At 42.5% G+C, this 26,730-nt stretch overlaps 1 protein-coding gene across 1 annotated transcript in view; it reads right to left on the reverse strand.

Moving 5' to 3' along the window:
* SLTM (SAFB like transcription modulator) overlaps positions 1-26,318 on the reverse strand; it is a 125,707-nt gene extending 99,389 nt beyond the window's left edge. The window contains exon 1 of the mRNA XM_088445320.1: positions 26,260-26,318. The gene's annotated coding sequence lies outside the window, so the exon portion shown is untranslated. The remainder of the gene's footprint in view (positions 1-26,259) is intronic.
* Between the last annotated feature and the right edge of the window lie 412 nt (positions 26,319-26,730).

The following is a 26,730-nucleotide window of genomic DNA, read 5'->3' on the forward strand; positions in this document are numbered from 1 at the left end:
TAAAGGATTTTCATATAGAATAAAAAAAAATGATGGGCTGTCCAGCATTATGGGGAGGAAGCATTTTAAACAAATACCAACCACCTGCCTTATAACTACTAGGAGACCATTATTTGGAACCCTGATGCTTAAGAGATTCAGTTGGCACCAGTGGTGTATCCACCAGAAGTGCAGGCTGTACAGTGCCAGACACTTAACTTACGGCCCAAACTTTTCTTTAACAAAAAATATCCAAATAATAAAACTATTAAAGTGACTTGGTGGGACAGTTTCCTGCAGGGGGCCAACCTTGCCATTGGGGTCTTATCTGGTCACTAGCACCTCCCCAGGGACTAACTTACTAAAAGTGATGCCACATACCACAGGGAACGGGTTGGGTACGGCATGCCGGTGGTCAGGGTTAGGATAGAGACACCTGTCAATAAGTATCCTAACCCTAACTGTAAACCTAAGCCTCCCACCAGCAGCCTAACCCCAATACTTACCATCAGGAGGCCGGCGGTCGGGATGCTGGCACCTGGATTCTGACTGGTGTCGGGATTCCGGCGCCGGCATTCTGAGAGTGCCGGGACATCAACTACATCCCCAGGGAACAGCCAGTAGCCTATAATGGCTCAGTAGCATGTCAAGATGCATAGGCAGAGGGCTGATCCATTTGTCCACAGATTGGGAGGATGACACTTTGGGCCTGATTAATTACCGATAGTAACTGCGATTATGCACGCAATCAGCTGATTGCGCACTTCGATGCATGCGCAGTAGGCAACTGGCCATTGCGATCGGGACAGTGATCGCAGTGACTACGCAGATCCATCGCAGAGCGATCGCCAGGAAGTGCAGTTTGTGGGTTGTAACGGGGGTGGTCGAAGGAACGCAGGCGCCCTAGTGCGTTCGAACGCTGTTGCAGGAACGTGCATAAATTATCCACTGCGATATCATATGCAGCCTGAGGACTCATAGCGTGCGATGAAGTTAATTTCTGAGTAAGGTCAGACCTTGTGCAAGTGTGCGTGAGGCTGCGATGGTACTCAGATGGTTTTGCAGTCTTGCTAAACATTATGGATGCGTGTAAGGTAAAGATTAAAGCTGGCCATACACCAGACCAACTTTCCTCCAACTAGTTGGTTGTTTGTAATGAAAATCCTATAATACATGAGACATACTTGCCGACAATCAGCTCCAGCCTTCCGGGAGGGAGCTGATTGTCGGCTAACAGCAGGGGGGGGGCGGTCATTGGGGCGGAGCCGGGGGCGGGTCAGCCAGTTGGTGGTACATTGGGGGTGGAGCCGCACTTTCGCGTCATCGTGGCTCCGCCCCTCTTCACAATGCCGTTATTTTCGGCAGTGTGAAGCAGGGGGCGGAGCCGCGATTCAGCGCAAATCGCGTCACCGGCTCCCCCACTGCGGGGGTTTGTAGTGTTTTCAGGGGGGAGGACGGGAGGGTCGGAGGCTTCCGGGAAGCTTGCCTGCCTTTCCGGGGGGCCCAGAGCGGCACCCGAAAATCGGGAGGCTCCCGGCCAAATCGGGAGGGTAGGCAAGCCTGACATGAGAGCAAATTACAATCAGCCATTTGCTCCCAAACACCGGAAAATGGACAAAAGCCGTTTTTCAGACAAGTTGTTTAAATCATATACATTCTGTACTAGGTGTATGGATGTACACTGGAAGGACGAGACTCCTACCTTGATTAGCATCCCTCCCACTTGTTTCTGGGTGTATTTAATTAGCAAGGAGTGCTTGCACTCCAGGACTGCAAATTTAATAAGGCACAGTGAGGGTAAGACCTACTATATATATATATGTTGTGTGTTAGTTTTGGGACTGGTATTTGGGTGCGTAGCTCTGTGCTGGTGTGGCTGTACCGTTTCATAGCATCATAATGTACACTTTTTCACTTTAGTTTGTTTTTTTATATATGTAGCACTTCATGCACTTTTACAAGACTTAACACATAGGAGTTTCTTTATAATTCTTTAACCATCACTTGTAATCTTACACTAGTGTGATGCTCTGGGGCGGTTCTGCCGGCTTGGCCTGGGGGGGTCCCATGCCCTGTAATTGTTCCATAGGAGTGTTAGGGACCTGCCTGATAGAGGTCACCTGGATGCGGTGGGCAGGCCCATTAACCATGCTAAACCTAATAATAAAAATAATGCATCAAAGAGGTTCTTAGCATAATAGAGTGTATTTTGTATTTTTCTGCTTCCAGCACTACTAGTCTCAGCAGGTAGCACCTCACATTGTGCTTAAGGTGTGCAATATAGGGCCCCTCCCCCTATGCAAGTTGTTTAAATGAAACAGATTTAACCAATTTCCCTGAACGACCTTTTTCGGAGCAAATTGCAATTGATATCCACCCTCCTGCAATCTTCATATTGTCGAAGTCAAATAATTGGTTGTGATCGCTTGCAAATTATTATCTGACAATCTAGTCGTCGATGGTCTGTTGAAGAGCGAGTTGGACGATGCTCTGCGTCAGCTCAGTCTGTGCATATTTTAATGAATTTGTTACAGACACAAATACACATTTGTGCTGCAACCAGAGACTAGTATGTTCAAAGGAAGTGGTCTAAATGCAAAATTACGAATCATTGTCAGGAATCTGCAAATCGGAAACAATTGTGTGCCTTTTTTTTCAGTACTGTTTTGGTTCAAAGGAACTGGCATTTAGACTTTGAATAGGCAGAGGAAAACCTTTGAATTAGCTATCAGACGAGGTGGCAACGGAAGATAGCTGGAGGTCTCCTCCTGATTGGAAGTGAACCTTGCTGCTTGTAACACCTTGAACTGTCATTTTAAAATATGTTAGAAATGGAATAATATATATATTTTAATCCATCACAAATATCCTACATTACATAACACACACATAGACTTACATGCATACACACATTAATTAAAACCTATAAAACACACTGGTGCATTTATGTGTTTTGTGCTTTGTAAAACATCGCAGCTCACATATTAGCTAAACTATGCAATATTCTCACACTTACACATACCAAAACTTATAAAAAGGTTCCAACACATTAAACGTGATATTAGAGGTTTTATTAGCAAATAATTATGTTGTGAAATGTATGTATATGATATTTAAGGTATAGAAGCTAGTAGACATGTCCTGTTTGGTACCATTCTAAAACTGATTTGCAGATTTTCGGTTCTATCGGCAAGGAGATTGCAGCAGGATATGAATTAGAAGTTAGAATGCATCTCTGTATGTAGTGTTTGTTTATTAGTTCTTCGGAGGGAAACCTACACAAAGAAGCAGTTGGAAAGCTAATCCATAGTTCTGATGACACCATATGAACTAACCAATGAACAGAATGACAAGGAGCAAGAGCCAATGGAATCATGCCAGCTCATCTCTATTGTTGTATATGTGATCTGTGTGGTACATAGGCTGGGGCTCTGTGAGCTGTAAGGGAGTCATTTTCGCTTACTAGATGACTGCAGGCTTCAGGATTGATGGCTGAGTACTGGATTCCAGAGCGCCAGTGTATGTATGTTTGTACCCTTGTATTTACTTGCTTTTTGCACTAATTGTGTTAGATGAAAGCGTGTGACTTGCTTTTTTTATTGCAATATAACGTTTTGTGTTTTGGAACCACAATTGGATAGGAAAGCAATTATTTTTCACTTGTAGCGCTAAATAGCAATTAAGGGGTATTGTCTGGACAGCGATTATTTCTCTCTAGCGATTTTAAGGAATTCATAATATACTCTCTGAACTTTTATGCAATCAATCAATCTCATTTAAATGTATGTAATTTCTTATATTGTTGCAATAGTCATCTGTTTGAGAAGTTTTCAGTGAAGCATAGTTGATGATGGCATACTGGGCGGTTTACTAAAGGCCCCCATATATCAGCAATCGATTGTGTAGAACAAAATCTGCAATGTATGGGCTTCACAGATTTCAACCAAAAAGTGATTGGAATTGGTAAATCTGTCAGGTTGTCCAAAATGTTGGATTTCACAGATCAATTGGGGCTGTAGATTGCTAGTGTATGGAGATGATCAGCAGATTTGCAGATGGTTACTAGTAAAATGATAGGCCTTTCAATATTGGAAGATCTGTGTTTGCTGAAAATGATTTGCAAATAATTAAACAAGATCTGTAAATGTATGGGCACAGATTGCTTAGATGTGGAAATCCGAAAATCAGGCAACAAATCTTCAAAAAATTGTTCAATTGTGGTTTTCAGATTGCTGATGTATGGGGGCCTATAGTCAATCACAGGGTAATTTAAAACCTTAGGTCAGCCAGACATTTGTCTCAGACGTAGCCAGTGTTAATCAGCCACAGGCTCTATTTATTAACATTATTTTTACTAAAATAAAGTGAAAAAGGGTGTTTTCACACCCTTTTCACATTATTTTAGTTTCACCTGTAGTTACTATAGGGCAATTGGAGTAGAATTAGTAAAATTCTACTCCAACCCCTAGTATCACTTATTTTTAGTAAGGCAGATCGCATTTCCCATAATTGTAATGGGAAATGTGATCCGACCATAGTTACTAAAAATAAATTGTAAAAAAATACCGGGGGAAGCCCTGTGATAATAACGCCACCTGGAGGTGGCATTATCCAGGGTCTCCCCCGGTTACCGGGCTCCCACTCTGCTCTAACAGGGAGAGCAGAGCCGGGAGCCGGTACCAGTAATCAGCTATGTGGTCTAAATAGACCGCAAGCTGATTGCTGTAAAAAAAAAAATAAAAAAATAATAAAACTTTTTTTTTTACTTACCTGAATCCAGGGACCGGTGATTGGGCCTCCGATGATGGCTCCTCTCCGGTCAGCTGGTCTCCCACAGTGCACTGCTGCCTGGTCATCAGGTGATCGGGCCCCAGTGCAGTATGGGAGATCACCTGATCGGGAAGCCCGGAGAAGATCACCAGAGGCCAGGAGGATGCAGGTAAGTGTAATGAAGGGAGGGGGGGGGGTTTCGCGGGGGTCCGTGATCACGGGGCGGGGCTTAGCACCGGGGGTGGGGCTGCGACGGTGGGTCGGCGCATGCGCGGGCTCTTAGTCGCGGTATTTTTTCCGAAAATACCGCGACCAGAGTGCGGGTGGGATCCGCAGGGACAGAGCTTTATCGCAAGCTCTGTCCCTGCAAGGGATTTATAGTAAATCCCTGTGATATTGCCTGAATTCGCAATGCAAATTCACTCGGTAATATCACACTACAATCCGCATTCAATATGCGAATTGTAGTAAATAGATCTTAATAGTCACATCAGGGAGTACTGTGCTCAACATGAGCTGTGCTTGCAATTCACAAAGTATTCGAACTGAACAGTTGGGGGGGGGCAAAAAAACAAAAAACAAACAAACAGTTGAACAAACTTCTGAGAGCATGTACTTTTTAAACCAAAACTTTATATTTTTACTATTCTAAGAATTTCTCTTTTTATTCAAAATCACTATGTACCAAATATTGTTCTCTTATTTCACTCCATGCTATCTTCTAAGGCAATCACATCATTTATTCTCCCTGTAGCTCACCCCTCTGTACACATTGCAGCCTCAATAATCTATTCCACAAACATGAGCTTTTTACTTATCTCTAAAATTTACAACATACTCAACCTGTCTCCATAAAAAAAAAAAAAAAAACTATCATACACCTCCCGCAGCATACATATTTTTATAATATATATATATATATATATATATATATATATTATACACCCATCACCAAATCCAGGCCCTACCCACATGCCCCACTCATAACCGAACATAAATCCAGCAAATCTCAGACACATCACATGCCTCCCATCACCCTCAAACACTAAAATATGCCTTATGTAATGCACGCTCTGTCTGCAAAAAAAAAAATCCATCCATGACCTCTTTATTTCAAATAATCTCAATCTTCTGGCAATAACAGAAACATGGCTCGCACAATCAGACAATTCTTCCCCTGCAGCACTCACATAGTGGCCTACACTTCACACACACACCTTAAGGCCTGGTAATAGTAAAGGAGGTGGAGTAGGAATATTACTTTCCCAATCTTTTACATACACAGTTCTCCCACAGGTACCATCACTCATTTTTACATAATTTGAAGTACTGTCTATCAGGACTTTCACCCCTCTCTCTCTGCACATTGCTGCCATCACCCACCATAGCCACCCCAACAATTTCTGGAACACTTTTCTGCCTGGCTCCCTCACTTCCTATCCTCTGACATCTCCATCATCATCATGGGTGATTTAAATATCCCTATTGAGAGTCCACAATCTCCTCATGCCTCCAAAATTCTCTATAACCTCCTCTCTTGGCCTCTCCCAATGGACTGACTCCTCTACTCATCAGGAGGGTCACTGCCTTGATCTTTTATTCACTAAACTATGCTCAGTTTCTGAATTCACCAACACTCCTTTCCCGCTCTCAGATCACAACCTTATTACCTTCACACTCTTCCATTAAGTCAGCTTCAATGTCAGTCAAATCAACAGAACCTCCTCAAACCTGCAGAGATATTAATGCTATTAATTTTCAACAACAATTGCTCTCAATAATTTCTCTTGAGACTGCTGTATCGCACCGAAACCAGACCCTAGAAATAGCCCTTGATGAAGTGGCTCCAGATACCAATCACACTTAGAAGTCAACCATGGCATTCCAAATTAATAAGACACCTACAAAAACCTCACAAAGTAGAACGTTCGTGCCGTAAATCTTGTACTCCAAGTGACTTCCTCACATATAAGACTATCTACCACTCATTGTAATGCTCTGGACACTGCCAAACAAACATATTTACAATCTCACATCTATGCCCAAGCCTCTAGCGACTTTTTAATACATTTAAATCACTCCTTACAACACCCGCACCCAACCCACCTGCTACTATCAGTGCACAAGATCTTGCTTCCTATTTCAAGGACAAGATTGATAATATCCAAAATGAAATGGAGGGCTCTTCCCAGCCAGTGACCTGCTCAATTCCCTACCTGAACCCGCTGGCACATTCTCTTCATTTGACCCCACAAGTATCTACACTCTTATTATCCACCTACTCTACTTACTCTCCCCTGGATCCTATACCATCACAAATCAGTAAAGCGCTCCGTCTCCTGTGCTCATCCGACTCTTAACTAAAATCTGTAATCTCTTTCTCTACTGGTATCTTTCCAGCACTGTTCAAGCATGCAGTGATTACTCCCATTTTGAAAAAACAAAATTCTGACCCCAACTCTATCAAATTACCATCCTATTTCCCAGCTCCCATGCCTCTTCAAGCTACTGGAGAGACTTGCCTACACTCGCTTCACACATTTTCTTAACTCGCACAACTTATTGGATCCACTTAAGTCAGGCTTTCATTGCTAAAACTCCAGAGACAGCACTGACTTAAGGTGCATACACACGTAACGATTTTTTGAACGATTTGTCATTAACAACGTCATTAGCATTCAAAAAATCGTTCAGTTTCTAAATTATAACGAACGATAATCGTTCAAGTGCGCTCCCATTTGTTGTTGATCGTCCATTTCAGACTGTCCAACATAACGATTTTCATTAAGGGAAGGAACATTTTTCGTTCATTACACTTCAAAAAAATCATTCACTTTTTCAAGGGAAAATCTGACAGAAAATCGTTGGTTACAAAATTGTTACGTGTGTATGCACCTTTAGTTAGTAAATGATCTGATCACTGCCAAGGCTAAAAGGTCCAGATTTCTCTGCTGTCTTTGACACTGTTGACCACTCTTCTCACACAAACACTACTATCCCTAGGTTTTTAAGACACAGCCTTTTCTTGGTTCTCATCCTATCTAATCACTCTTTCACTGTTCGCTTTTTCTGATTCTGCCTCCTCTTCGCTACCTCTAGCAGTTGGAGTACCACAAGGCTCAGTCTTAGGTCCTCTGTTTTTCTCAATCAATGCCACCTCTTTTGGCAAAATAATGAGCTCTTTTGGTTTTCAGTATCATCTGTACTCAAATCTACCTATCCTCCCCAGATTTGTCGCCATCTGTGCTGGTCCGTGTCACTGAATGTCTCTCTGCCATTTCCTCTTGGATGGCATCTTGCCACCTCAAACTTAATATATCCAAGACAGAATTAATTATATTTCCACCGGCCAATAGTAGTTACCTACCTGATATCTCCATCACTGTTGACAACTCGACAATCAATCCCACCCCACAAGCCCGCTGCCTAGGTGTCATCTATGACTCTGAATGGTCCTTTGTTCCCCACATTCAATCTGTCTCAAAATCATGTTACATACATCTAAAAAACATAGCCAAAATTCAACCTCATCTTAAACAAGACTGCAAAAACTCTAATCCATGCACTCATTTCCCACATTGACAACTATTGCAATAGTCTCCTTCCTGGTCTTCCCAAAAACAGACTTTTGCCGCTACAATCCATTTTGAATGCAGCTGATACACTCTGTCAGTCCCTCCATTGGTTACCACCGTATTCAATGTAAAATACTTGCACTCACACATAAAGCCATTAACCAAACCAACATATATCTTTTCACAATATATCTTTCAACCCGAAATCTCCGCTCTGCACAAGATCTGCATCTCTCTTCCATACGCATTACTTGTTTCCATGCACGGTTATAGGACTTTTTTCGGGCTGAACCCACCCTGTGGAATGCCCTTTCACGCACAATAAGACTTTCCACTAGTCTCCAAACATTCAAGAGGTCCCTGAAAACTCACTTCTACAGACAAGGTTATCAGATTCCAGAATCGCCCACATGACCTTCATAGCTTCCCTATCTAACTCCCTTCTTTCAGTATACACATATCACATATTTTCTCTTTCTGCTTTGTTCCTCCATGGCAGCCTATACCTTGGGAATGGGACCTGTTTCCCCCAGTATAGAGAGGAAGTTTTTTCAGGGACCGCCCCCTCACCATATATATTCCAGTCCCTTGTCTTTTTTTCCTGTCTCCAGCAGTATAGGGAAGTTTTTTTTTTTTTTTTTTTTTTTTTTATAGCATGGGACTTGCCTATAATTTCTGGCCCAGTGCCGCTGCAGCCGAGACGGGGTGGTTCCCCAGAGGGATAATACGAAGGTGGTGTACAGCAGGACTGGCCCGGAGAAATGGTGACACCCTCATTGTTCATTGGTAAGTCTCCAAAGGTCAGCGGGCTAATATAGACCGGAGAGCTGTGAGAGTGAGCAGGGCTGTCTGAGTGGCTGTGAGTCAGGATGACGCGCTTGGCCAGGAGTCTGTGCGTATATGCACAGCGCATGCACCTCACTAAGGATCATGGGATACAAAATGGTGCTGCACACTACCTGTTTTTTGCTTCTGACAAATTGAGAATCACAGCGTGCCACAGTAGGGACGCAGTACCTTCTCCCAGCAAAAAAATAGTGCCCAGCCGAGGTAAGTGCTTTCTCGGTTGTATTTATATGGATTATGCTAGTTAGGCTATTTGTTTTTTTCTGTTTAGTGTACCTTTGAAGACTGGTGGAGTTTAAAAGGCGGCTAAGTTGAAGCATTTAAGAGGTCTGTGTGCTGTCTGTGATAAACCAATCTCAGGGACTCAGGGGATGGTATTTTCTGAGGATTGTGCTCATAAAAATCCTGCACCTGTTATTTCTCAACAACCTAACCAGTTTCAGGAATTAATGGACTGGATGAAAGTAGTTTATGTCTAAAGAAGAATTTATGTCTAAAAGATCTAGGTCTGAAGCAAGTATTGATTAGGACCATGATATTGGCTCTTCTGAACATAGGCTTATAGAAGAGTGCGCTGATTTGTCTAGTGAAGAGTCTGGAGAGATTTGTGAAGATGTGAGTTTTTAATATGGAATTGGTTGAAAGCATGTTGAAAAAAACATATATAAAACCCATAAGGAAGCTCTGGAACAGAAAGGTGATCAGGATTTGTTATTTGAAGATAGAGTATGTACAGGGAAATGTCTGTCCTTTTATCTAGGTTCTTCCATTCTTTAAAATTACTTTGCCCTTTTTTAAAGCTATGAAAGAGATTGTATTTAATCATGTAGAAAGTATGTATCCTTTTAAAGATCAGGATTTGCTTAAATTAAAAAAATTACATATATTTCTACTGCGTTATCCTTGAAGTCTGGTGTAGCTATGACTTCTGTTGCTAGAGCCTTCAGACTCTGGAGTTTGAATTTGCATATTGATATTGGAGAGAATATTAAAATAATATCTTTTGAGAAACTTAGAAATCATGCAAAAAGCAATTGAATTTTTATGTGAAGCATCATTGGATACTGTAAACTAAGCAGCAAGATCTATGGCTACAGGTGTAGTTGCAAGAAGAGCACTATGGTTAAGAGCTTGGATGGCTGATGCAAATTCAAAGAACAGATTGGCTACTCTACCATATGAAGGTTCTTTTCTGGGTCAGAAAATACAGTACTTGCAGTCAGTTGCGCTCCTCTAGTATACAGAGAACTGAATTCCAATGCCTTTTCGATTTTGCTAGTAGAACCGTTATCTGAAAAAACTTCTACAGTGTTTCCAATATAGTCCACCTTCTTAGGGATGAACCATTTTCTTCAGCAGGGTATAAACATATTCTTGTCACCTCACAGAACTATATTGACAGTGCTGCCCCTGGGCTGGGGATGGTATCTGCAGTCAATGTCATCGGGGGCCGTGATGTCCGCTTGGGATTGCCTCCTCCAGTTCCTTGTAGGCTGCTGCGGTCAGGGTATGGAGGGAGGCAGGCAGATACAGGTTCTTTTCTGTTTGGCAGTAAATTAGATAAACTGATACAAAAGATGACGGGGGGGTAAATACTATAATTTACCTCAGGATGAACGGAAAAGATACCCATTTACATCATCAAGGCAGCAGTATAGAGAAGCTAAGACGTACAGACCCGGCAATCAGTTCAATAGAAGATATTTTTCAGGAGTCAGACAATCCTTTCGTCAGAATATTCGACTCTAAGGCCAATGTAGAAATAGCAGTAGGAGCAAGATTAATACAGTACACCAATCAATTGATTCAGTGTATTCAAGACAGATGGGTATTGGATGTGGTATCAAACGGATACCTATTAGAGTTCAAAAAGTACACAAAAACAGGCAAAATTTGTACCATCAAGAATACCAATCACAAAAGTGGAAAGGATGGCTATGAAAGCCAGTTTACTGAAACTAATCAATCCATGTTGAAGCAATAAAAGCAGTACCAGTTATAGAAAGGAAAACCAGGTTCTATTCACCCCTATTTCTGGTAAAGAAACCATCAGGAGAATTCAGAACTATTCTGGATCTAAGACAACTGAACAAGCGTATTCAAACAAGAAAATTTAATATGGAAACATTAAAGACTATTCTAGTAGGTCTCATGCAAAAAGACTTTCTAGCATTGATAGATTTAAAAGATGCTTACTTTCACATTCCAGTGAACAAAAATCTGAAGTTTCTAACATTCAGTATAGCAGAAAGACCTTTCCAGTTGACATGTCTTCCCTTCAGTCTAACAACTTCACCAAGGGTATTTACCAAGGTGTTAGTGACCGTGATCAGGGGCGTTGTGAGGGGCTCACAGCGTCCACCTCCCCAGCGCACTAAAAAAAGAAGAAAAAAAAAGGTTCCTAAGGGGGCATGGCCACGCCTCCCACAATTAGACCATGCCCCCTTCTTCCCTTGGGCGCGGCTGTCAGCGCCCCTGACCGTGATGGCGTATATAAGGGCCCAGTGGATTATGATCTGACCTTACCTAGATAAAGAAAATTAAGGTGTGGTTATCAAAGCGCTTAAACAAATGAATATACTCAAATGAAATCCTTTTGACTTGTCACTTTCTTAAGGTGTGTTCTCTTCAAAATATACGCTTGCATGAAAGACAAAAAGGAACAAAAGAACACACATATGTGTAGAAATGTTTCAAATAAAGAGTTCACATAAGTCTTTTGTATATAGATTTTTCCACGTGATCAATTCTTTATATAGAAGATCTTGTAGGGGATAGGATCATGTAACAAAACGTACCACACTCACATGAAGTTAGTGTGGTAAAAATCATATAAAGGTATCTTTTGATCACAGCACACAATATTTCATAATCAAGGGGGTCAAACGTACCCTACTCACTTAAAACGGAGCAGGGAAAATTGTATAAAAAGGTATCTTTTTCCAAAAGATAGTCAGCACGTACCAGAACTCACATTCAGATAAATGTAGATGAAGCACATCAAGGTTTCTTTGTGTTGAGAGAATTCCTCCAATATATATCAGAGGTCAATCAGCCAAAAATAATGGTTTATATTTAATGGTTCATATAAGACATACAGAATCCAAAAGATCAATAAAACTTCAAAATAGATAAATAAATAAGCACACAGTCCAGGTAGGGGAAAGGAAAGCACAATCCCCAGGTAAGATTGTTTTTTTTAAAAAGGTTTCCAATGGAGATTCTCCGGAATAATCTCCAAGGTTATACCCAGGTACCTTACTAGAAGTGTGACATTCCACTAGTCCCCAAATCCTCTCAGTTGTGCTGTATACCTCTCATAACCAACGCGTTTCGATTAAAAAATCTTTATCAAGGTCTAGTGAGAGGTGTACGTTACCTGGCTTTTATAGTATACACTGTCTGACACTCCGGTCACAGGATCAAACCGGATATGGCACTCGTTTCATCTAAAATCACTGGGAGAGCTCTGAAACTCCCCAAACAGCCTGAAGAATGAAGATCCCTTATGTATTAGCTCAGACGCCAACTCTGGGAACAGTAGTTTGGCGCATGGCTCATAATGATCTACTATCTTCGTGTGTTATACCCGGAAGTGCGTCACTTCTGAAGTTCCGGTTTGCGTTCCACACTCATGGAACGCAATCACCTCATTTAAGGCTAACACTTCCTGTTTGTTTGGAAATTCCAGACTGCGCTTCATATTAATGGAACGCAAATACCAAAATTTAAACAGGAAATCTTAAATAGAGTGCCAATCCAATACTGTTATGTATCATAATAATTTGAATACTAATTAAGCGATAAAGCTACCATAAAACACAATGTATAAAAGGATATTACAAGAAGTAGCACTGAACTAAAATCACACATATCCTAATAATCCCACATATATAGAACATGTATACATGGAAATATTCATCTAAAAATATACAAAAATTAAAATACATAATAAGAACACATAAATTAACTTCTCTAAGAACCATTTCAATTCAAAATCGGCATTCAAACCTCTTGCATTAATGTATCCAAACTAAAAATCCACCTCATCTCTGCTCTAGCAAGGTTCCCTTCTAATTCCTTATCCTTCCAATTACACCTTATATTCTGAATTCCAATGAACCTTATTAATTCCTTATTTGAGCATTTATGGGATGTCTTAAAATGACTCGATAAAGTATGTGTATCTAGGCCCTTTGTTATATTCCGGAAATGTTCGGAAAGTCTGTTTTTTAGGGCTCTCGATGTTAGTCTCCCACAATTAGACCATGCCCCCTTCTTCCCCTGGGCGCGGCTGTCGGCGCCCCTGACCGTGATGGCGTATATAAGGGCCCAGTGGATTATGATCTGACCTTACCTAGATGTCATATTGATCTCCGGAAGGACGGAGGATATGGTGCGAGACAATGTGGGATAGGTTCTAAAGTGTCTGCAGATGTTGGGCTGGGTTATAAATTGGGACAAGAGTTGTCAAAATAAAGTCCAAATAATCAAATTTCTAGGGGTTGTGATAAACACACAGTCAATCTTTCAGAAGACAGATGTACAAAGATACGGAACATGGTCAGTCTTCATAGCAGGATTCAACTCCGTACAGGATGAAGACTGCTTGGCATGATCTAGTTAACTATAGATGCGGTTCCTTGGGCAAGGTGGCATATGAGAAATCTACAATGGGACATTCTAAAATTCATTCAGAAACAAAAATGCCTCTTTATCATCTTATACGATTGAGACAAGACACAGAAGAATCCCTAAAAAAGAAAAAAATATATTAATACCTGCAGTGTAGACACTGTAGGAACCTGGCACTTGTTTGTATTTATTTGTAATTAAAAAATAAGTGCTTCCTGCAAGTAAAACAGGTTTAGTTAGAACCCTAGAGACCACAGTCTCTGCTGAAAATATATATTTTTTTCCAAAGTATACTGCGTTTAGCACTATAAATAAACAATACGTACATATAAAATGTATAGAAGGTTTGCTATCTGTTAATAAATAGGAGGCTTGAAAATTGATCGTAAAATGTAATATATATGTAGCAAATATATCAACACTTAGCATATACAATTAAAATAAAATAAAGAATCAAGAAATAAATACAGTAATGTATAAATTATATAGAATTGGATTGCAATCAGATGGATAAATGGCAGTGAAGCCATTTCACAGTGAAAAAGCTTGAGATATTTAAGTTACTAATGTATCTAAAATGAACGAGAGTCCCAAGATATAATGTTTCTAATGTAGCATGTCTGCAACACTTACACTGATATTTTAAACGCAGGTGTTTGTTGGCAGAAAGACTGCCGAGAACAAATCCTCACCACTGGCATCCCAGTGCGAGAGTGGTGACCGCAATAATGAATGTTTAGTTGTAGGCAATAGATTAAAAGCACCTGATATAGCGTGTCCACGCTATTTATCTGTCCTGGCTCTGCTTGTGCCTGGCTATGTGGAGCCGCTGCCAGAGGAATTACAGGTTGCCGTGAGCGGTAAGCTGTATGCGGTGAGCGGTCAGATGATTCAGAGACTCTCCAGAAGATTGCCGGAAGGTTGCAGTGGAGTGCACAGTCAGGAATAGTGTAAGGGGACCTAGTCTGCCTGGATGACGTCAATGCATTTCGTCCAATCACCGGGACTCTCTCAAGACTTGAGAAAGTTCCGGTTATTGACGGGACGAAACGAGTTGACGTCATCCAGGCAGACGAGGTCCCCTTACACTATTCCTGACTGTGCACTCTACTGCAACCTTCTGGAGAGTCTCTGGATCATCTGACCGCCCACCGCATACTGCTCACGGCAACCTGTCAGCGGCTCCACATAGCCAGGCACAAGCAGAAACGCGTCTCTAGATCATCTGACTGCCCACCGCATATAGGTACCGCTCACGGCAACCTGTAATTGCTCTGGCAGCGGCTCCACATAGCCAGGCACAAGCAGAAACGAGTTGACGTCATCCAGAAGATTACGTCAAAATGGAATTTTTGCCTGGCATAATGTCTTTCCACCTTTCCTGCTGATAGATTGGATATTAATTATAGGAAAGAGAAAAGTTGTGAGGCCTGTGGGTGCACTCTTGGATGAATAAGAAAATAAGAGACAAGGGGGGGGGGGAGGGGGGCTTGGCTCTTTAGATGTTTGTATTACAAATGCATCATATTTATTAAAAAAATAACTTTTATTAAACACATTTAAAAATTATATTATCCAATTAAAATGAAGGAATAGTGTCTAAAGTAAGAAAAGGTATGTGGTTAAAAGGCCTGATTAGATCGCTGGATCACATAAAATGATCTAACTATTTATATCTGAGTAGTATAGGATACAAAGTATATTAATCTGCTTGCTCTTTTGTTATGAGATACAAAGTATATTATTTACCAGAGCAAGGTAGTTATACTGTGTTTTGAATCAAAATAGTAACATTAGTTACAAACAATACAAAATGTTTGTTATTTTTTATATAATACATGTACTGCTAGATATTTTTATATTGTATTTAATCTGTGTCACATATCGCTTGCACACCGTTTATTTGGAGAACTTTCTTAAATTTAAAACAAATCTCAGTATTTTTGATATGATACTATTGGTAATGTCTCCAATATTGATAGATACTGTGACGCATTCGTGTCCTACAATAGTAATTAAGTATGTACTGACTTATTGCTGTCAGTCTCAGGCACTAAAATACACAGTGCTTGTAGCTACAACTTTTATGCACCCATTACTGGGTTAAGATGCACTTCTCTCCCAGTGTCTCTATTAGCGCTATGTTTACAGTATACCGCAGCTCTGCTCACATAGTATTTTGCAGCAATTCAGTTTGGACATGTGCGTCCATATAATACAACGGTCTCAAGCGCCTATGTTTACAGTATCCAGCGGGTCTACTGACAGTGTTTTACAACAATTCAATTTGGACACGTGCGTCCATGTGACCCAGTGGTCTCAGGCGCCAATTGGATATTAAAGAAGATCAAACAGGAACAGGTGGAGGTAATAGTGATCTTACCTTATTAGCCCAGAAGAGCCTGGTTCTCAACGCATTTAAAGATGATAATGGAGGAACCATGGCTGCTACCAGTCAGACCAGACATGTTAAAACAGGGTCCATTACTACATCAGAACCCAGCAGTACTCAATTTAGCGGTCTGGAGATTGAGAGGAAGATATTACAGCAGAAAGGTCTTTCACAGCAGGTAATACACATCCTATTACAGGCAAGAAAGAACAATTCCACAGATTATAGGATTTGGAGAACGTTTCATTTATGGGAAATGAGGCCATGAAAGTGCAGATATCGCAAATATTGCAATCTCTACATGAAGAATTTAAGGTCTGGCAGTCTCAACAATCAAAGTACAATCAACTCTGTACTTCTGGATAAAAAATTAGCAGAAAATTAACTAGTGAAGAGATTCTGTCAAGCAATTAAAAGAATTTGTCCACAAGTTAAATCTGTCATAGCCCCGTGGAACTCTAGTCCTGAGAAAATTCATGGCAACACCATTTGAACCTCTAGAAGTGTGTGTCTTAAACAATTAACATTAGAAACTATTTTCCTAACTGCAATAACATCAGCAAGAAGAGTGAGTGAATTGCAGGCCTTGTGAACAGAAGAGCCATATTTGAATATTAGGCCAGACAGAGTAATATTGGAGGACAAATCCAGAGTTTGTGCCAAAATTGATTTTATCTTTTCACCTCAATCAAGACATTGTATTACCAGCTTTTTTCCCCTCAACCAAAAGATGACAAGGAGAAAGAACTGCATACATTGAAATAGCTCTAACCAGATCCAATCTACAGAGAGTAAGCGATTTCAGGAAAACAAAGCATCTATTTGTTTTACCATATGGAATTAGACAAGGCCATAGTCCTACTAAACAAACCATTGCAAGATGGATAAAGTGGCCTATCCACTAATAGACATAGAAACAAGAACATGATTACGACATTGTAATCGTGCTGTCGTTTCTATGTCTAGTGATGTGCCTAGACTGAACATTCACTTGTTCAGTCTAGGCATGAGATCACATGTGAGTGTCCAGCGTCATCAGGCTGTGACTGTTTCCCTTCGGCAGTGGTGTAAATGTCCTGGTACGAGGCTGAGCGTCTTACTGAGCTAAATTGAAGCGTTGAAACAACCACTTGTGGTCGTGAATTTTTTTTCTAAAAAAACCTACACAGGCTTAGGCCTGGACACACAGGCACATAAAACAAACAGGTGAAAGTAAATGTCCCAGCACTCCCAGTGCTTAATGGTTAGTCTGCTGCAATGGCCTGCAGCCACAATCTGCCATGATCTTCTACAGGGCCGTAGCTAGGGTAGTGTGGCCGTTGCCATCGCACAGGGTACCACAGGTCAGGGGGCGCTGTTTGGGCCTGTCAAATTTCTGTTTATCATCATTCTTGCTTGTAGCTTCCTCTTATTTCATCCTCAGCATCTCCTGACCTCTACTATCTCTTCCCTGGCCCTTCCCCATGAAGCCATGGCCCTTTTTTGGGTGCATTATGTCCCTTTGAAAAAATGAGGGGGCGCCAATGCTCTTTCTGGCACAGGGCACCAAAAAGTCTAGTTACAGCTCTGCTCTTCTAGTACAGCCAGTCTCATCAGTCCCTGGCACTAAAAGGAACGTTGGCCTACTAAACTGGCCGCTAGCCACATCAGTGCCCAGAGCAGTTGGTGTATGAGAGTTTTAACCCTTTCTGTCTTTGTGATGAGCTGCAGCTGGGCCTGTGTAACTGAAAAATCTCCCTTACTGCTGCAAACCGCACAGGCTTTACTCTAGCCTCCCTTAGAAGGAGCTGATACCACAGGAATGTGGGCAATTCAGGCCAGAGACAACCGCTCTCACCTCACCACACATCCCTCCCTTTTCAAAGCCTGACTCCACTCAGGTTTCTCAAACTTCTGGAACAACGCATCTGTGTTCCATGTTGAGCTCCTGGCCAATGCTGTATGACAAACTTTTACTGCTGGATGGTCAAGAACCGGTGCATCACCCTGGGGTTAACTTCTTTGTTGAGGTGCATCCACTGGAGAGATCCATGATCTGTGACCAAGACAAATTATCTTCCCAGGAGAGAATACTTCAGGGCTTCTGCTGCCCACTTTATCGCCAAACATTCTAGCTCAATTATGGCATATCTTGTTTCTCGTGGTAATAATTTCCTACTTAAGTAGAGGATCGGCTTTTCCTTCCTCGTCCGCAATGGACTGTGATAAAACAGCTCCTAAGCCCGTCCTAAGGAGTCAGTGCCCAGAGCTGTGGGTGTATGAGTTTTAAACCCTTTCTGTCTCAGTGATTAGCTGCAGCTGGACCTGTGTAACTGAAAGCCCAGAGTTCCAAATCTCCCTTGCTGCTGCAAACTGCACAGGCTTCTCTCTAGCCTAACTTGGAGGGAGCTGATACCACAGGAATGTGGGAACTTCAGGAGAGAGAGACAACCCACATACATACATACATACATACATACATACATACATACATGGTATAGAAATGAGGACTCCAGACAGCCAGGTACTCGGTGAAGCAGTGTCTTTCTAATGGCAGCAACAACTGCACCTTAGCATACATGAGCATAGGCCTGGAAACACAGGCACATAACAGAAAATAAGCAAACAAAGTAAATGTCCCAGCACTCCTTGTGCTTAACAGTCAGCAGTTACAATATCTGTGGACCTTCCAGGTCCTAGCACCCCAATGCTAACCACCACCCCATGCCCATCACCTGGCCAGCTTGTCCGGCATCAGGAGCAAGGAGTATCAGGTGTGCGGGAGTTTTAAACTCTTCCTGTGCGCCACTGATTATTCCAGCTGGGTCTGTAAATGTGAAAACCTGGAATTCCACACCTCCTGCTTATTCAGAACGCACAGATTTCACTCCAGCCTTGCTTGAAGGGAGCGGATTCCACCAGTATGTGGGCAATTCAGGTGAGAGACAACCTCTCACCACAACCCCCCCCCCACCCTTTTGCTTTACCAAGCTTGGGGAAGCACATATATTCCTTGGTGATGGCCGACACCCTTCAGCCTTCTTGCGGATGCTGGGTTGTACTTTTCCCCATCACTACGTCTCTCTCAAAGGGCCAGTGCAACATCTGAACTAACTAGCGAGAAGTACAGGGTCCAGACTTTCTTCTTGCCAGGGTTTGAGCAAGTGGACTGTGAGGTTCTGAATTTGTTGTGGACCCAGGGTGGTGATAGGAGCAGACTTAAATGAAAAAGTGGGGTCTTTAATAGGTGACTTAGAAGACATGGGAATGGCAAATGAAAAGTCCAGGTATAGCACTAAAGTGCACTTGATAACTGTAGTGGGGGTTAATGGGAAAATGTCCAGATAGTGGGCCTGATTCAGAGCCGGATGCTCTGACCAGAGCGCTCACTCTGAATCAGGGCCCTCCTACCTAAAAATGGAGCGGCCTCTTGGACGCTCGCATAGCTGTGGGTTACCACCCACAGCTTATGCGAGCATCCATGAGGATTTTCGCGATGGTCAAGACCATCATGTGGCCGCAAGCCCTGGAGTGATTTTGGCTCTATCATGGGAACGCCTCTGTCTGGCAGCCACGCCCCCGGCACGCCCACCAAAGGGGGCGTGCTGTCAATCAACATCGACAGCAAGCCCCCTTTGGTGCGAGACCTGGAGCAATGGCTTCCCCGTTGCTCCCCGGGTCTCGCGCATGTGCACGACGGAGCTCCCTCCGTCATGCGCACTAGGGCACCATCGACCCGCTTGCGAGCGCTCAGCACTCACGAGCGGGTCTGAATCAGGCCCAGTGACAGCAGGAACAAGTAAACAAGTATGGTGAGCTGAAACAGAATGCAGGTAATTCAGTCCAGCTGGGAGTGAAGGGAGGTAAGGTGCAGGGAACAGCAGGTTCAGGTACTCAGGCAGGTAAAAGGTATGTGGAGGGTGCAGGGTAATTCCAGCAGGTTGGAGCAGGCAAGGTTCAGGCTAGAAGCATATAACAAACAGGCAGGTAAGGCACAGGTACTCTCTCTCTCAGCCGCAGCTGAGAAACCCATTGCACTGGCCAAGGAAGGAAGGCTCTGGACCTTCCTAAATACTCAGAGCCGCGCTGTGGACTGGCTGGAATGAGCGATATTGGAGAGAGAAGGGATGCGCTAATCTATACTATCAAATAGAGTCATGACCTACCGGGATTGGACAGCTGGAATCACATGGCCGCAGGCAAGATGGTGGCGCCCATGCCAACAGAATGGAAACACCGCCAGACCTCACCAGGCCTAGTGACAATGTGCCCGCACAGAACCATGCACTGCCAATGCCCCTCGCCAAACACCAGCACCGCTGCCAGAGACCCCCCCGCCATAACGACCTCACAGGTAATACCCGTTGACTACCATGCCGAGAAACCCTGGCTGTGACATGGACATGGTATATCTGCTCTGCATGGCTCCTTCCTGGCTGCCTAACATGGTAATTTATTGGTCCTACAGGTTCCACCACTTCATAGGGCCCATGCCAATGGGCAAACAACTTACTTTCTTGTGTCAGCACCAACACTAACTTTGTCCCCTGGATGAAACTGTCTGATGTGAGCTTTGGTATCAAAGGCTCATTTCTGATGAGCTTGGGCCACTATGAGGTTTTTGCAAGCAATGGGCCCTATTTTACATAGCCGTTCATATAATTTAACGAACTACATAAGGTTTGGTTTCTCCATTTTCTGCTGTTCCCAGCCTTCCTTCAAAATGTCTAGGATGCCTATTGGTTGCCTTCTAAAAAGAGGAGCTCCAAAAAGGCTAAACCCAGTTGAGGATTGGGGTACCCAATGTATGGCAAACATGAGGTAAGGGAGTACTCCCATTTATTATATACAGGACAGACTGGCATATCATAGACTTTAAAAGGTCCTGTTAAATCTTTCCACCAAACCATCTGTCTGTGGGTTGTATACTGAGGTATGCAGCCCTACTATTCCCAACTTCTTACACAGTTCTGCCATTACTTGGGACATAACTTTAGTCCCCTGATCTGTAAGGATTTCTTTAGGGAACCCAAGGCGAGAAAAGAGCATCAACTCCCTGGCAATAGTAGTTTTGGTATTCCGCAAGAATATCGCCTCTGGATAGCGGTGTTATGAATGCCAATGCCTGCTCCAGGTGAACCCCCTAGAACCTGGCTAGCGAGGTCTTTCGCCACTAACAACCGCCCATTCTTCCCTTAGAACTAGACACATTCACCGGTACTTAGGCGGCCACCTGGTCTTAATACTTGTGGTAGTAGCGGTTCACACGAAGGTACAATGGGATCCAGTGGTGAGCGGGACAACAGGAACAGAAACAGAGGTAAGACTAGTGAGCCGATGGTGCGACTCAGGTGCCGGTGGTGCAGCAAGAGCTGGTAGCAGCAATTGGAGCACAAGTGGTGCGACCTTGAGAGCCGATGGTGTGGCTTGGGTGCCGATGGTACGGCAAGAGCCAATGGTAGAAACTGGTAAGCCAGTGATGTGGCTTTGAGAGCTGATGGTGTGGCTTGGGTGCTGATGGTGCGGCAGGAGCCGGTGGCAGAGGTTGTTACAAAAAATGATGCTGTTTTGAGAGCAGATGGTGTGGCTTTGAGAGCCAGTACACAAAAGTTTGTGTACCAATTAGTGTACTGCAGCTTTGAGAGCCGGTGGCAGCACGGAAGTTGCTGGTGTGGCTAGGGAGCCGTAAGAGAGGCTGAGAGTCGGTAGCATGGTAATTCCACTGGAGTACCAGAATTCACTACCACAAGGTGATACAGAATGCTGACCATGCAGCTGAGCCAAAAGAACCTACAGGAATGCTATAGTCAGCTAAGTGGCAAGAGGCCAGCATGTACAAATTGGTTTTTCCTCCTATCATGCCGTGCTGTGGATAACACGTGGCCTCCTGAGGCGTGCAGATCGCCTAGCAACTAAGGGAACCAGAACAACAGCATCATGAGAAGGTAAACTACCCAAGGGAGACAAGTCGTGACCTCAACTTGTAACAAGCAGCGTAACTCAAGATCACCAGAATATATTGGTTACCCCACTTTGATTTTTCCATTGGACTGAGATCCATTGCAATGTGGTCAAATGGTACCCCAACAATAGTAATTAGCACTAGTGGTGCTCTCAAATGAGGCCTTGGGCTGGTCTTCTGGCACACGGGACACCATTGGCAGTATCTTTTAACTTCAGCTCTGATTCCTGGCCAAAAGAATTGGACCAGAATACTTTCCAGTGTTTTCTCTTCTCAGAGATGACCTCCCCAAAGATGGATATGGGCGGCTCGCAACACTACTGGTATATGTACCTGGGGCACTAACAACTGCTCAATCTTCTTCCCTTGCTACACTTTGACTCTATATAGTAGATCGGCTGCACTGCACCTTAGCATAGGTCTGGATATACACAGACACATAACAGAAAATAAGCGAATAAACCTAAAATAAATGTCCCAGCACTCCTTGAGCTTAACAGTCAGCAGTTACAATATCTGTGGACCTTCCAAGTCCTGGCACTCTAATGCTGCCACCATCATGCTTCCCTGTAGGGATGGTATTGGCCTGGTGATGAGCGGTGCCTGGCTTGCTCCAAACATAACACCTGGCATTCATACCAAAAAGTTCAATCTTTCTCTCATCAGATTATGATGGTGCATTTTGGCAAACTCCAGGTGGGCTGCCATGAGCTTTTACTAAGGAGTGTCTTCAGTCTGGCCACTCTAATATACAGGCCTGATTGGAAGATTACTGCAGAGATGGTTGTCCTTCTGGAAGGTTCTCCTCTCGCCACAGGGTTCTTGGTCACCTCCCTGACTAGGGCCCTTCTCCCCTGATTGCTCAGTTTAGACGGCCGGCCAACTTTAGGAAGAGTCCTGGTGGTTCCGAACTTCTTCCATTTATGGATGATGGTGGGCACTGTGCTCATTGGGATGTTCAAAGCAGCAGATATTTTTCTGTACCCTTCCCCAGATTTGTGCCTCGAGACAATCCTGTTTCGGAGGTCTACAAGACAATTCCTTGGACTTCATGCTTGGTTTGTGCTCTGACATGCACTGTCAAGTGTGGGACCTTATAGAGACAGGTGTATGCCTTTCAAAATCATGTCCAATCAACTGAATTTACCACAGGTGGACTCCAATTAAGCTGTAGGAACATCTCAAGGATGATCATTGGAAACAGTATGCACCTGAGCTCAACTTTGAGCTTCATGGCAAAGGCTGTGAATACTTATGTTACTGTGATTTCTAAAAGGTGCGTACAACCGTAACGATTTTTTGAACGATTTAACTATAACGACGACATTGTTCAAAAAAATCGTTCAGTTCCGGAGTTATAACAATGAACGAAAATCGTTCAAGCGAACTCCCGTTTGTAGTTTATTTCAGACTGACCAACATAACGATTTTCATTAAGGGAAGAAACATTTTTCGTTCATCATTGTAGAAATCGTTCATTACATTTCAAAAAAATCATTCACTTTTCAAGGGAAAATCTGACAGATAATAGGTACGTGTGTTTTTTATTTTATTTTTTATTCAATTTGCAAAAACCTCAAAAAAAAAAAAAAAAAAAAAAAAACTTTACACGTTGTCATTATGGGGTATTGTGTGTAGAATTTTGAGGACAAAAATGAATTTATTCCATTTTGGAATAAGTCTAACATAACAACAAAATGTGGAAAAAGTGAAGCATTGTGAATACTTTCCGGATGCACTGTATATACATATCATGCACACATAAGCAAACACTCTTTCCTCACACACTAAAAATTATAGTATAAATATATATAGACTGTAAAGGGGCTCAGGTCATTGGTGGCTGGTCGCAAGGGAGGGGCCAGCCACTGTAAAGCCCGGACAGCAGCAGCTTTGTACTAGTGTAGAATAGATCTGGCAGGGATCTGCTGTTTGGGACTCTGACCTAGACAGCTCTGTCCCCAAAACGCTGCATCTCTATGGCCACACTCGGAGTGGCCAGGAGTGTACTATACATGTCTCCCGGCTGCAGTCTCTGCGCAAGTGCAGCGTAAGCGCAGCCCACAGACGGCAACAATGTGCCTGCTCGGGGGTCAGATGGCACCCTGCCCAGCCCACCAGTGATGTACATATATTTCCATGGCAGTGCTAGGTTCTTCTGCTGCTCCCTCAGTCTCCCAGGGGTATATTTACTGAAGTGCAGGTTTTTAGAAGCAGAGATGTTGCCCATAGCAACCAATCAGATTCTTCTTAACAGTTAACTAGTACCTTCTAGAAGATAATAGCTAGAATCTGATTGGTTACTATGGGCAACATCTCTACTTTTAAAAACCCGCACTTTAGTAAATATACTCCCCAGACTTGCTCCTATGCCTTGGAATGGTGCCCACATCTGAATTTAAAAACATTCAGCTCAGGCAGGATGGCCCTCCTGCCGCATTTAATGGTTCACTGTGACCGCTGGTCCTGTATGTGCTGGAATTATGACAATATACTTTGTATGACACATATTAAAGCTGGTTAACTCCTAATTATTCATGGACTGTACACACTCAACTTTTTAAGTCAAGCATTTGGAAAACCCCTTCTAGAAATTCCACTGAACCAGAGGTGAGAGAAGTCGTGGCATGATTTTGCACATCTCCAGTTTTGTGGTATAAGAGGTTTTATTGTAGTGATTGTAAGTTTTCTTTTCAATGAATTTTTAGTTATATATATATATATATATATATATATATATATATATATATATATATATATATATATAGCTGGGATGACAATGGTCATTTTTAAATGTGAAAATTATTAAAGTAATTGTATTTCATGTGGATTGGTGAGTGTCCCATTTTTGAAACGGACTATGGGCCTAATTCACTACCGATCGCAACTGCGATTGCAATAGCAATTATGTACGCAGTTCCACTGCGATAGTATGCTAATTCAATGCAATTGCTTTGCTGCCGTATAAAACATAAGGACATCCACTTTACCTTACATCCATAATGTTTAGCAAGGCTGCAAAACCATCGGTACAATAGAGTACCATTGCAGCCTCACGCACAAGGTCTGACTTTACTCAGGAATTGCCAACTTCATCGCACGCTATGAGTCTTCAAGCTGTGCAAGGCAATGCAGTGGTTAAATTATGCACGTCCCTGCGACGGTGTTTCAAACGCACTGGCACGCCTGCGCTTCTCTGATCATCTCCTCATCACCACCCATAAATGGGACTTCCTGTCAATCACTCGCACAACGACACATGTGTAGAACACAACAATCAGCCAATCGCATGAGATTAGAGATACAATTTTTATTTATTTTTTGTTTTTTTGGTATGTTTTTTTATTTCTAGCACTATTTTTAATTTTATAGTCACTATTTAAACATTTCAGCAGAACAGGAACAGTGAAAATTGGTGATTGGGTGGATTTTGCATTTAAAAATAATAAAATATAAAAGGAGACGTGTTATAAATGCACAGAGCACCTACCAGGGACAAAGCATAGGGTGCACGTGTATTGCAGCTTAGTGCAGAGTGCAGGAGTTTCCCAATTCCTGGCAGGACAAAGAATAAAGTACAAAAGGGATTTGTCCACATAAAGTTAATTACAAATGTTTGCCTTGGTCACTGGCTAATAGCAGGACGTACCTGGCCGAAGAGGTCATCCCAGGATTGGATCAGAGTGGCAGTTGAGCATCTCACATCCTACTTTGGAATCAACGGCTTGGACAGGCACATCCTGCTCAAATATTTTAACTACATGGAAAAAAATGCTGTGCTGCAGAATGGGTTCCTTATAGCTCTAATGTGGGTATGTACAGCCCATTGTAAATACAGAGTTCAGTTAAACCGGTTGACAAACAATGTCTTCAAGAACTGGAACATTATGCTATTGTTGCATTGGCTGATGTCACGGTGTCCTGGATTTTACAACAGAAGCCTATTCTTCAGATCATAAACTAGGAGTAGTGCAAAGCTTAATTTCTTCTCTCATGCGATTTTTAATAGTTCATGATAACTTCCTCAAAAAAAAAAAGTATAATAGACATGAGAATGTCACATCTACTATCATATCTCTATAAAGAAAGCTTTATATAAACATATATAAATGTAAACTCACCTGCTCACACAAGCAGCTCTTCCTGTTCTCCTGCCAGTTATCCAGCAGGGAGGAGCAGCTATCACTCTGCACCTGGAATATAAAGGTGACCCAGTTCACCCGCCCCTTACATCTATTCCTGCAGATTGCCACACCCCATTGCAGATTGTCTCCACTGACTGTTCACTAATATTTAACCTGTGCTGGAGAGCTACAGTAAAGCTGGGCATACACTATACAATTTTCTGTCAGATATCTGTCCAATCTGGCTGGTTGGAATGAAAACCTGGTAATGTATGGGAGCAAATGACAGTAGATCAAATGGTTTTAAACATTGAAAAAAGGACAAAAAAAAAGGTTCAAATGGGTTACATTTGTGTGTTTTAGCCAATTTGTCTGAACAACCATTTTTGGCTATTTTCCAGTGTTTGTGAGCAAATGGACGATTGTAATTTGCTCCCATACATTACCAGATTTTCTTTCCAACCAGCC

This window comes from Taudactylus pleione, unplaced genomic scaffold (assembly GCF_031769625.1).
Source record: "Taudactylus pleione unplaced genomic scaffold, aTauple2 ptg000019l, whole genome shotgun sequence".
Classification (NCBI taxonomy): Eukaryota; Metazoa; Chordata; class Amphibia; order Anura; family Myobatrachidae; genus Taudactylus; species Taudactylus pleione.